The 14,065-nt window shown below is 33.1% G+C and overlaps 1 protein-coding gene across 1 annotated transcript in view; it reads left to right on the plus strand.

The window, feature by feature from the left end:
• Nucleotides 1–14,029: 14,029 nt before the first annotated feature.
• Nucleotides 14,030–14,065, plus strand: part of LOC119636451 (protein vestigial) — a 32,577-nt gene continuing 32,541 nt past the window's right edge. The window contains exon 1 of the mRNA XM_038031787.1: nucleotides 14,030–14,055. The gene's annotated coding sequence lies outside the window, so the exon portion shown is untranslated. The remainder of the gene's footprint in view (nucleotides 14,056–14,065) is intronic.

Genomic DNA, 14,065 nt, shown 5'->3' on the forward strand with positions numbered 1-14,065 from the left:
GTAAGAATGAAGAGAAAATTTTGAAAAATAGAGGAAAATCGAACGCCAGGTCTATAAAAATTGTATAAAACTCTTCAGGAGACGTACAAGCGGAGATAAATGCTTATTTTTTATACATTTATATATACAAGATTACATATTATATTTCAATAAATATATGGTATACAATATTTTAATGCGTGCTACAAAGGATGAACTAATCGAAATCTTTTATTAAAAATGGCAAAAAAAAGAGATTATACTCGTTTTTTTATTAGACAAGCAAAATCTTGCTATTTCAATTTTATATAAGCAAAAATTATACGTAAACAAGTTACTGTTTTTTCATACAATTAAATAAAGGGTTTACAATTTATACAAACTACCTGCATGTAATTTATACAATGTAATATAAAATAGTAAGAAAATCATTAAATAAGAAAAAAGCATAAGAAAGCAAAAAGATACAGGAAACCGAGGATAAGAAAAATACATCCAAATGTCATTAATTAAATAAAATGCGAAAAAATAGCAAAACTAATTTAAACTTGCATGGAGTTGAAGAGCCTTGAACATATGAGTATCGAACCCAATAAAAAAAAGGATAAGAAAGGACTCAATATGTACTAACATTAAAAAATATAAATTTATCTTATAAGAAAATTTGATTGATTTGAAATTTGTTATTTCTTTAAATTAGTACGAGTACTTAAGCCCGAGGCCGCCCCTCTTTGGTCTATTGACGCCTGGTGTACTTGTTTCAACAGCATTATTAATAAACTCCCCTAATTCTGGTGTCGTAGTCTCGATTTGTCGTGTGTTTCTGTTCGGTGTCTCACAAAGTTGGGGGGGTGGCCTACAGTTAAATTTTGGGTTTAATGATAACAAATACTTTTTACGACACAGCATTGGACCAGCTGCTGATAATTTGCTGCTGCAGCTGGGATATTCATTCATTCTTTCTTCTTTGCCTTTTTCGCACATCGCTTGAAAGCCTATTTTTTTGGCTATTTGCGCACTGCTGTTTGTATTTTTTCCAAACTTGGACTCCATACTTTAATCGACATCCGAGCTTTTATATCTTTTAGTTCAGTTTCATAATTCTTTTCTTGCAAATTGTCTTGAAATTCTCTTAGAATATTTTGTACGGATATTTGGCTTTTTTTCGATATGGAGATTTTTTTACCATTCGCTGTTTGAAAACCAGCAGAAACAAGTGAACTTTCTGGATTATTCACCTTGCCCACTTCATCTCCATTCACTTTACTTTTCACTTCTTCCGATTCGTTTTCAATAGAAATTTCACTCACGCCAACTGCGTTTTTGTCTTCTCCCAACTCCGGCCGTTATCCGCTAACTTTTTGAAGTCCTAATGCAACATTAGTTTCTCTCAGCACCAAGCTCTTGTCTCTTTGATTGCCTTTAAAGTCAATCAAAATAATAATAAAATAATAAGCATAATAAAATGTGAATTTCATACCCTGGGTTATCTGCTTATTTACTGGGACCTTAGATGTATGGGGAAAATTATTAATACTTGGTGTTGTACAAAGAGTACGAATCTATAAATATATTTTAGTACTAGTCTTGAAGTTGAACGTTTTTATTTTTCTTATTTTGTTTTTAATGTAAATAAATTACAATAAATTTTAAAACTAATATTTTTCTTTTTTTTTATGATTATGTATTGAAAGCTTTGCTTGTCCAAATCTCAATATATAATCAACCTCATTTATAAGCATCCTAATAAATTCTGTAAAATCATCGTGTACACTACTACATCTACTTTCTATGCCAATAAAGTCCAGAAATGCGCAAAATATGCCTTTACGGGAGACGCTTGGTGTTGATTCAAATATCCATTCCATCGTACCCAATTAAATCATAATAATTTTATCATATCCCGACTTTTTTTAATAAAAACTTCTTCAGTTTTTTCCTTAATTCTCTCAGGTTCTTCATTATTGTTTATTACATTATGTATCCAGCTGTTACGATTTTTTTCCACCACTTCGTTCCATTTAACAGATGAGAGAGATTTTTTATTTACCATTTTTCTGATTTATTAAAACCAACTCTCTCTATCGACTTCGGGTTATTCTCAAAGACCATTCATATTTCCAGTTTGCATCTTACATTGGAAAAAACGTACTGATTAATTGATATCCCTATATAATTTATAGGTTAAAAATGGCACAAATTCTATGGCTGGCTAAGTAATGAAAAATGAAAAAAAAGGTTCACGTGTATGCCAAGCATACTACTATATTTTCGCTATTTTTACATAAGTACATTGAATAAGAGAAAATCTAGTTTTTTTCAATATGATTGAAATGATCGAAATCTTTACATTGAAAAGTTCAAACCTAATCAATGCCGCCCGTTCCAATTGTGTGTTTAAGTAAAAAGACACCAGAAAGATGGAGGAAATATTTTCGGACAAGTTCAGCCCAATAAGTGTCAGGTTGTTATCTTCAATATGACGTTGTAAAATTCTTAAATTTTGCGAATTCCACTTTTTATTTTTTTAATTTTATTTTACAGAATTCCCTTTTTACAGTTAGTCTTCTTCAAACTTTACTCACTTGCTTTGCACAACACGTAACGAAGTTCTTTGACTTCTTGCGAAAAAACCGTTAGCTGGCCTTTTTTTTGTAAAGGTCAACCAAGTGTCAAAACTACCACGATTCTAGAAGAAAATAAAAAAGAAGGAGAACAAAATAATTCATTTGAAATCATTTGTAGTGATTTTTCTGTTAACCACTGAACTTTCTGTTAACCTTTGGGAAAAAAGGCTACTCTGTAAAAGTGCGTAACAGTCATTCGACCTGTCATCACTACATCAGTTTTGCGTTTATTCGTAATAATAATTCTTTCCTTTTTTTTTTTTTTTGTAAGTTTAGAAGAATAGATTAGATCTTGCTTTCAAAAAACATGCACACCAACAAAAAGCAAACAAAAACGAAAAGTGAATAGAGTCGCTGCATGCAACAATAAAATAAGCCGATATATTACATTTTGCTAATCTCGTCTTTATAGGAAATCACACAAAGTTGCATTTTGTAAATTATAGCACATTTTACTGTATTGTGTATTAAAACAAAATATAGCAAATAAAGTTGAACAGCATTTTCTCATTTCTGACTGCCAAAGTAAATAGAAACAAAATGTCTTAATTTGGTAATCGTATAGAATTAAATAAAAAGTTTAAGTTAATTTCAGATAGTTTTTCGTGTTTTGTTTTTACGGCTTAATGACAATATATAACATAACCATAACATAAAAAAATTTCTTTTTTGTAACACTGCACAGTTGTAAAATATTTAGGAACATTTTTAAAGTTCAAATGAGGAATAAAATTGTTTATGTTAGTTAAAAACAGATATGCCTTCAAAATTACAATGTAAGTAATTTTAACCGTAAAAACAGAGATGTTAAATGGGGTGTATAAAAAATTTATTACGTTTCGAAAGCAATCGAATGCCAACAAATTCACAAAACCTGCTATTTTGTGTTTCGCACGTGAATGGATTCGATATCGAATGCAGTAAACCTAAGTTAACAATATTTCACTTACCTCTCATAAATTTAAACCTTCTTTACTTTTTTTTAAAAGCTTTTTTTTTCAACTGTGATGTGGCACAAACACATCAATTGTTGTTTGAAAAATTTAATTGCGGACCAGGTGACCATTTATTTTTCGTGCAATACAAAATTGTCTACTAATATACACTAACAATGCAACAACAGTGGTTGTAAGATTCCGCAGCGTCTAATGGAGCCTTTATAGTATTTGTATTCTTAATATACATGCACGTCCGTCAGTTGTTTGCTTTCGAAATTTTTAGAAGCCCAAATTAAGACGGAGAGCCGTTATTTTGCATGCAACTGAACTAGTTTCTACAATGTACGAAATGATTACCATGAACATTTGAAAAATCTCACAGCAATTAGAAAACCTGATTACGTAGAAAGGCAGACAATTAAAGGTATTTGACATACAACCAAGTTGGAAGTAGCAGATGAAAGATAGGCATTTTAGGGTAGTTCTGATAGACCCCTAAAAAACAAGGAGTTCCGCAACTTCTACATGCTTACTTTAACTGCTTTCGGAATGAGCTTTGTGTCTTAGAAAGACGTCTGTTCACGTCTGTTTCTAGAGCAAATTAGGCCTGCTTGACTTTAACTAGTCGGTAACAAAAATTATGCTTAATGCAATTATGGCCTTTTTGCGAATGAAGTGGTCGAAGATGGTCGATAAATTAGATCACAAAAAAAAAAAAAAATGTTTAAAAATATCCTTGAGATTTTTATTTAACATTATTCTATTTATTAATATCAAGTTGGAATTTTCATAAAATTTCTTATTTAATTAAATGAGTAAAAGTTCGCCGTATTCACATTGAATCAATAAATTAACACATCATTATAGGCTTGTCATAAGTTAGATGGGCAACGATTGGTAAGAAATATTTGAATAATAATCCATTAGAGTTAATGAATGATCCATCCAAAGGCACCAAAGGTAGGCGGTCGGTTTAGACACACTTTAACATACCTTTCAACCGCAAAATTCAATTGTTTTCTTAACTAATTTACATGAAAATAGAACAGAACTTTTTGCGAATGTACAAAAAATACCTTTCAATATCAAACAAACCCTAAAAAACAAAACACGAAGTCTATCGCGTGTTTCTACATGTACATGCATATGTGAATATAGGCGCAGAAGTAAGTATTTAACTATATGCGAGCGTTTAATTTAACACAAGCAACGGAAATTGCAGTCTCTCCATTTTATTTCTCATGATAAGGAGGAGGAATTTCCTTCATATTCATTCAAACAAACAACGAAACATATGCAGACAACATACTTGAATTAACCGAATGGGCGGAGTTAATAAAATAATAAAAACAATAACAACTGTTCTTGTATATTGAATGCCACGTGTATAAGTACGCACACAATCACATAGATTGCTGATTATGATAAAGCAAAGAGTGAACAGTTAGAGAATTGGGTAAAAGTATTGTCTCTCTCATGCTCAATGAATTTAAACGTACAAATAAACTGAAATTAATTTATTTTATTTTAAAGAAGAAAGAGATGCTTATATATTCATATACGTAAATGCTTTATTACTTAGAAACTTTCATTTCCCCCCCGCTCAACCAATGTATGAAACACATACGCTTGCACTTGGGCTTATTTGAAATTCCTGTTTTTTGTTTTTGACATTTATGCATGCGAGTAGTGGTGGTAGTAGTGGTAGTGTGGTATTTCTAGTTGGGTCTTGTATCCGACAGTTGATTCTCTATAGTGGCGGTGTTCGGTTAATTTTTGTTGGGGGCTTTGCTGTATAATAAAACGCTACGCGTTCACTCAACAGATTTTGTTGCGTATTCGTTAATTTCCGTTGCTTTTAAATGCAATTCAATGACAAATTTTATCCATAATAGGCATTTGTGTGCGTAAGTGTAAAACAATAATAAGCTTTTTCACGATGATCGTTCAAATTTTTCAACAAAAAAAAAAATTGAAAAAAAAATTAGATGCGATTAATAATTAAATGTCGCGTGCATGTCGAAATCCTTAATAGTTTCGTAGCGTTTTGCTTAATAAACGGTTTATCAGCGAATGTTGCGCGCCTTGCGTTTACTTAGCATCAAAAGAATCTTTGGAATTTGTGTCTAAAACTTTGAAATTTTAACATCAGTGAATTTACTCGCTCTTTCATTGTGTTAGCTACTTAATCGTTTGGCCAAAAAATAAAGAAAGGAAATTAGAAAAATTATTTAAAATATTATAAGAATTCTCTTAAGAATTTCAACTTGAATTTTTCAAATTCGAAATATTATAAATAAAAAAAAGAAAATAGAAGAAAATAAAACACTCGCACAGACAAACATTTAACGAGCAATTAACAAAAATATTTTCTGCAGTGAAATGTTTTGCATTATTTTATCAACAACAACAATGAAGCGTTTCATGCAAAATAAATATTCAAAAAATGTTTATTAATACACGCAGTAAAACAGTGCAACAATAACAATAACAATTGCAACCACAACAGTTGTTATGGATTAACTCTCTTTAAACGCTTGGATAATTTCATAAAACGGTAATAGTTAAAGCAATGATGATTTTTACAGAGACTTAACAAAGTGAAAACTAATCAGAAATTGATTGCAAAGAAATTTGTAAATTATCCCCTCTCCGTACGCTAAACGGGGCATGGCTTTGAACTTTGAAAAAATTGATATTTTTTTGATCAACTCAAGTGCGGCAGAGTTTCCAATAAAGCCCGTAGCCTTAGATGCCAGTACTTTAAGACTTTGGTCTGAGAATGGGTTTCTTCGGCTTTATTAATCAATACTATTATTATTATTATTATTATTATAATTCATTTAGGCCAACAAAATAAATTCTAGGACTAAAAGCATGATTAACACTTTCAACTAAGACTGTCAAGTTTTCCTTTTCTCAAGGTAGTTTAGATAGTTAGCTTTAATAAAGGTAACTATTTTATTGATATTAAGTTGCCCAAAGTTACTTTCAAGACGTCCGTAGAGTTGCATACGCCGAAACCTAATCCTCGACTGTTAGAAGAATATTCGGCATTCAGAAAGTATAGCAGATTGGAGAAGTAGGTTTCTTAAGGGTCCATTGCAATGCAATGCTCAAGTCGCATTCTTGCAAATGTTTTGATCTTGATTTTTCTGACGTTGGTTGGATACACAGATGGAATAAGCTTCCGATTAATATGCGATTAGTGTGATATTTTCCGTCAATTTTCTCTTTAATTTTTTTCCTAATATATTTGTGTCGCCCATAATTGAAGGTGCAGAAGCTGTGGATTTGACAGCTAGATTGACTTGGTACCCAAAAAGATTTTAATTTTATCTTCGTATGTGGCAATGGTATTCTTCATTTTGTTAATGGTGTTCTAGTTGAAATTGTAGGGGTTACGAAGAACTTTCAAGACCAACAAACTGTCTGTGATGATAGCCGTTTTAAGTTTATCCTTGTGAGCAAGTTTTGTGGCCTGAAGAATAGCTCCACCTTCGGTTGTAAGGGTTAATTCATTCTCTTGAACTCTGTGACTAAGTAGAACTTATCTCGTGACATCTATTAAGGCTTTGTTTTTGTTTGTCTTAACAGTTAGATTAAGGTTGTTGCTTGTGTGGGAAATACGAAACTGTTTATGTTCTTAAGCCGATTGGAATCATCTTTATGTCAAATACTTCAACTTTGTTAAGCGGTAGTAAGACCACGTCTCCACTATAAATAATCTTTCGAAATTTTTGTTAAAAGAAAGGAAAATGCTTTCATAATACTTAAGTTTTAAAATAAGAAAGGTGAGGATAGGAAATCTTGAGAGAAAATAAGGCGTTTTCTTGTCATAATTTTCGTTACCCTGAACAAAATACGGTATTCCCGAGCAATAGTCCTAATAAAATACCTCAACATCAACGCCGTTAAGTCAGGAAAACCGATAGAAAGGAAAACTTCTTGTGATTTGTTATCTTTCTCTGGTGCTGCCCAGAATACTTCAGTTCTATACAAAAGCCCTTTCGGAATTTTTAGGAATAAAACCGGAAAGGAGGACTGACAGGGGAGTATCGTGATTGTCGGAAACATCTCGTTTTTTTGCATGATCCCACTTATCGTACCGTCATAGGTCTTTTAGAATAACCAATTAAAAGTTCTTTAAAAATACGCTTCAAATTGCAGTGGGAATCGAATGACGAAAACTTTTAGAAACATTACGTAACTCCTAATTTTAGATACTGAAACCTATCAGAAAAAGTTACTTTGTTACTATGTCCGCGACCTATCACCGCCAAAATCGCCCCAAGTACGCTCTCCCCACATTCTCCAGTTCTTTTTTATATTCAAACTGTATGGGTTTCCGAGTCGCTTGTGGAAAGTTTGGGTCCACTATTTCAAATGATTGTGGGAAAATATCGATTGTCAAAGGAAACGTTGTTCAAATGTGAGTTACTTTCAAATAGTCATTAGTAGGTTTAAGCTGAGAAGCCTTGAAAAGGACACTTAGTCAACTCATTCTGAAATGTTGATGAATCTAAAGTGAGAGTGTAAAACAAAGCGTAAGCCGCTGTTACACGAATTAGAATTGCGAGACGTTGAACAGTTCTTTTCGATTTTTGAAAAGTTGCTCGGGGGATATGAAAGGCAGAGTGTTTTGCTTCGCAAACAATTTTTTTACAGTAAACGAAGACGCTAAAATGGCATTCTTGCCATATTACTGTATAAAGCCCTAATAAAAGAGGTCTTCAGCGCTATAGCCTCCAAGCACATATTGTGTGAAGGTGGTCACAACAGTGCCGGTATCATTTGGCAAGGATTAAACTCTAGGAAGCCTGCCGCACTTTCCAGATATTGTTTTCCTAGCGATTTCTATCGATATAAAGTAATTTGCCTGGCCGTTCGGGGTTTTTAGGTATGGTCTGATTTCTTCGAATGACTTCAGAAGAAGATCAACCATTCCTTCGAAGGAGCCTCGGCCACCGGTAAACAAAATAAAATAAAAATAAATAGAAGTGAGAGTTACTGGAGAAAGCTTTCAAAACGGGAAAAACTATTTCGAAAGAAATTTTCTCAGAGAGAAAATTAAAAGAACGTCCGTTTGGTTGTTAATTTGCGAGTTTTTTAAACCAATGTATGGGCAGTAAGCATAAAATTTCCACCGTCGGCCAACATATTTTTGCTAAGCCTGTGCTTTGTGTCTGCATGGCTTTGGAACGGTTTTTACACATTTATTACTTACATAAAAAAGTCTGTAGGATACAGTCATAAAATTTAATAAAAGAAAATTGAGAAAAAAGCTAAACGTTTACTAGATCATGTTGCGCTAACGACTTTAGTCTTTTGTCTTTAAGGAACAGAATAAAGAGACTGTTTATTTTTTCCCAACACTAATGAATGCTTGATGAAATGCGAAATCCTTTGAACGACGTTGAAAGCTATTTGGCTGACTTTGACTACCAAACGCCATAAACTGTTCTTGCTTGTGTGCACATAACTTACAAAATAGAAAGGCTTTCTAAGATGCGTAGCCTACGTTTTCAATACTTGGATCACAAGTAACTCTTTTACAGATATTCTTAGAAATGATTGTTATACAGCAAGTTTTACTTTATCCCTGTGTTCTTTAAAAATGCTTTTGTATCTACTGCAGGAGGGCATTTTAGCTCCTTCTCTCCATCAGGAGTCCTTGGAAGTACTCATTAACCTTCTCTAGCGGCTCAAGAATTTTTTTCAAAGTAATATGAAATTAATATACGATTTAGACCTTTTTAGATGTCGGTGAGCAGAAGACACGATATTTTTGGAAAGAAATTATCTAAAGCATTCGGAAATATATAGTCATGTTTCCGTAGGGCTTAGAAAATTTCTTTCAAAATCTTCGAATACTATTATTATTATTGTTATATTAGAGATAGACGTTCGGTTCAATTGTCGGAGAAAACTTATATAAGTCGATTAAAATGCTATCAAAATGACCCAAGAAATTTCCTTTCGAAAATGAATAGGAAAGGGCCTAGAAGTCAAAAACGTACTGACTCGAAAAAACGCGGCTGTAGGGTTCTTACAGAATATGTGACCATATTTTCGTAGTTATATGTTGAGAAATCCCGGTGGTTTCTAGTTTTCGAAATTTCCGCTTCGCTCCTTTCTTCTTATTATTATAATTTTTCGGAAAATTTGCATCTTTCTTTCCAAGCCGACCCAAGCCGATCGACATATATCGCATTATGCCGATCCAAGTAGTTCTCTTTGAAAATTCCAACACAAGTGTAGTAAGGAATATTTATTAATTTTGTTATTAATAACGTTATTAAAAAATCGCCAATGACTAATGTGTCCGGGGAATTTAATCGATTACATATATGTTTGCCACGTGAAGTAAATGAAAACTGGACACTAATTGCATTCAAACTTGATCGACGCGACTTATACTCTTGTTCTTCGTCATGAAATCTGGTTCTTTGTAATTTTAAGTGAAACCTGAATGTTGGGGGGTAGGCAACATATTAAATTTCGATTGACCGATCACTGTACAATCGATTTCTGTCGTTTTATTTATGATATTAAACAAGTTTACCCACGAAATGCATACAATCTCGATCCTAGTATGTTTACGAATTGGGTTGTCGTTGTTGATTTGTCCCTCCATTCGTCTGCTGTTGGAAACCCCTCAGTTGCAGATAAATAGGACGGTAAAGCAAAGATTCGCTTCCAGAGAACTAAGACTTTTTTCGTAATTGCTTTGCAAGAAACAAAGCACTTCTACGGTTACACTTCACACTTGGTCCTTCTGATCTCCACTCTAATAGCGTGTTTGTCGGCAGTGCTTCAGCGAGGTAAAAGAATTTGACTTTTATAAGTCTCAACGATTAAAAGTTGCATGAGAGCAGTGAGTGTTTCAGCTCCGTGAAATCTCTATTGTCAGTATTTTCCATTTCATCTCGTTTAGTTTAGTTTTGAGCTATTATTGACTTTTCAAATTATAATAATAAACTTTAATTATCATCATTTGCTGTTTCGATATCTTATGCAATATTCAACTACAAGTACTATGACATATAAGTTGACAAATTGCACTTAAGTTCCGATAAAGAAAATAAAGAAAAAAGTGATAGGGATTAGTACTGTGGTTATATTTTGATGATGCTATAGTCCAGGAGTTCAGACTAGCTTAAGTCTAGAGTCCTTTGCGTCCGTTACAATTTGTTTAAATGAAGGAACGAAGAAAATGGCCGTTATTTGCCTCGACATTGACGAATTGTCGCATTCCTCCAGCCTCTAACTTGCCGATAACGTTTACGGTCGATCGTATCATCGGATAGTGGCTGGTACCAGATGTCTCTTCATTTTTTTTTTTTTTTTCATAACAACATATCGGTTAGAGTTGCTTACGCTAATCAAAAACCTACAATTTGTGAATATCCGATAGTTCTCACGCTTGGAAGTTTCTAAGTATTCACACTCTTTGAAACGCTTAAGTTACAATTGACTCTCCGCTGTCGTTCCCACAAGGTAACAAGAAACAACTTCGGTGTCGAAGTTCTCTGTTATGGTCATGAGTTGATTGGGTTGGTTGGTCTTTACATTAATCGTGTAGCCACACGCTCTGTTAGATACGCTTTAAATCTACAATTTGTAGAACTACTTCCTCTTCTCTTATGCTTTTATCTCGCAGCATATTGGTTAACGTTTATTATCTCAATTAAAAAACTGACAATTTTGTTTTTTGATCTCGAAACAGGTCGATTTCTATACTTTGTAAACTTTCAAGTTGTGAAAAAGTCTACTAGGCACTGCGTGCAGTGGTACGGATGGTACACTGTTCGTTATTTTCATCTTGAATTGTAATGTCCTAATAATCATGACAATGCTAGTTAATCGAAATTGACAGTATATGTCAGTGTGAATGTGAACGACTCGAATGAACCTATTAATTCTAGATTGAAGATGGACACAGTTAGATCACCTCATATTTTCACGGTTATTGACGTCAGCTAAGAAGAGAGAGAAGGACAGAGGAGAGAAGGAAGAAAGTTTGCCAGTACCGAACGACGCTGGTTTTTTTTTGAGAAATGGTTTGTATACCATCCACCTGATGACATATTCATTTACTATAATTAGGGGGCAACATTAAGGCAAAGTTTTTTTAAAAAATCCATCTATTTTTGCTAATGTGAATGATCCCCAAAACGGTTAAGAATGATATATAAAGACAATTGTAGGCGTGGAAAAATTTTAACTAGTTCAAGATCATAGTCTTCCAAATATATTTGTTGTTTTAGTACAGATTCAAAATTTGCGTCATCTACACTGTGTGAAGCGAAGCTCCTTCGCCAGTCATCTGTCGCGAGAGTGGCTCCAGTGTTATCATCTCTTATTGTATTTCAAAAATAATGTTGTTTTTCTCATACTTCAATGCATGCTTAACAAGTTCTCCGATATTATTATTCTATTGTGTTTTCTCCGATTCCGAAACAATGTCGAAAGTACGCTTTGTTTCGGCTTTTGCAGTCGTGTTACGTCTTTAACCGTTTACGTCGAGTGTACTCCTTACGAAGACAAAAAACAATTGCATTCCTATCACGACTCGAATAATCAACAGTATTTTTTTTTTTTTTTTTTGAAGGGTATACTCTCGAAATACTCTCGAAGGACGATAACATAACAGTACAAGGTAAGGTGAGAGCACCTTCGTTACAAAATAATACAAAAAGTATGAAAATTTCATTCGCTTGTCTAAATTTATTTTCTGCCGTAAACCTATCTTCGTACCGCATATTCGTTGCATCATTGAAATAATTGTTTTTTTTTTTTTTTTCTATAAGAAATGAAGATTTACATTCTTTAAAGCAATGGATAAGGCTTGGTTTTCTGCCGTAGTTAGTTAGTTTCACTGTAACGTGTTTAAAATATATGATAATCAAAATGGTCTTTTAAATGCTTGCAATGATGCTCATCTCAAGGACTTGCCATATTTCGTTAGAAATCCAAAAACAGATCACTTTTCACATTGTGTTTCCAACACCAAGTCCCACGGGGTGGCCCAGAGTCGAATAAGCCATTAATTTTCGTAGAGAAGTTTGATTCCACTAGCGTCCACTAGCGCCCACTATTACGGCCAAAATTATTCTAACAATTAATAAATTAGGTAAAGAATAAAAAATTAGTATAAGAGGAGCTATTTTTTGTCCCGTTAATAATAATAATAATGAATTTATTCGCGACAAACCTCCTATTGCTGTTGGAAATCAAGAGAAGAAGAATTGAGAGAAGCTCAACCTCTCCTTGAAATTCTTAAGTAGGCAGGGATAGCTAAAAAGAAAAAGGAGAAATGCAAAGGGTTAATTATGTAACATCGTAAATTTTTTGCCATTTTCTTAACTATAACTTTTCCACAGCATTATTACGCGGAATACTTTTTTTTTTATTAATTTTCTATCTCTTTTTTTATCCCTTCTGAGGTTTTTGTTGGACGTCTTTTGCAACCAAGCTAAGTCTGCTATTATTGATTTAAAGCTCAAAGCCATACCTTAAAATCATTTCGAGTAAATGAACTTAAGTTATATTAATTCACGTCAATCCGCATTATATAAGCCACATGTTGCATTGGCTTAGTCGACATCTTACTCTACATCGACGAAAAAGAACCGAAAAATATATTTCATTTTCCAGCTTGGAATTGTCTTTGCATTTGTGTCGAAAGTACCCATCTTTGCTAAAAACATAGTTAAGCAATTAAAGTGGTTAAAGAACGCGACAAAGACGAGAGAAACCAAATCTGTTTCGATCAACCAGCAAACGTTAGTTAAATTATCCGATTTGATCTTTTCATTCGTTTTCAATTTTCTTCTTTAATTCTTTAATATTTTTACACCGCACATCACTTGCAATGTGAGGATGCACTTAGTTAGTTCGGATATCCTAGATATGCAACACACAGGGAGACTTGAGATAGATTTTATTCGGAATCTGTCTGATTTGTCTTCTTCTCTTCTCCTCTTCTCTTCATCGATCTGTCTCTTTTGTTTTGTTTTGTTCAACCTTTAGGTCGCAATTTTTGAGATATTTTGATCAAATTCGTTTGGCTCAAGAACGAGCGCTATACGAAGTAATTTGAATCGGACCACTTTAGCGATTACTTCGATTAGGTCGAGTAAGGTATTTAATGGTAGACCTCGGTGCACTACTCATTAGTTTTTAAATTTGAATAAAAATTTTTTTTTTTTTTTTCATAGACATCGTCTTGGTTGATTATATCTTCTGTACGGTACTGTGTGTTACAAATTATTTAAACACTTTTCATATTTATTTATTTATTTATATATTTTTGTTTTGTTTCTATGTATTTTCAGAGTTGCGTGAATGAATATAACGCTGAAACGGCAACATTTAGTAAAAGGCTTTTTTTATTTTTTTGCAACCATAAAAAAACTTGATGCATTGAAGTGAAGAAAAAAAAAAAAGAAATACATACTTAAATAGAGAAATAAAAAGAAGAAGAAGAAGAAGAAAAAAAGAAACCGGTAACGCAAA

This window comes from Glossina fuscipes, unplaced genomic scaffold (assembly GCF_014805625.2).
Source record: "Glossina fuscipes isolate IAEA_lab_2018 unplaced genomic scaffold, Yale_Gfus_2 28, whole genome shotgun sequence".
In the NCBI taxonomy this organism is placed as follows: domain Eukaryota; kingdom Metazoa; phylum Arthropoda; class Insecta; order Diptera; family Glossinidae; genus Glossina; species Glossina fuscipes.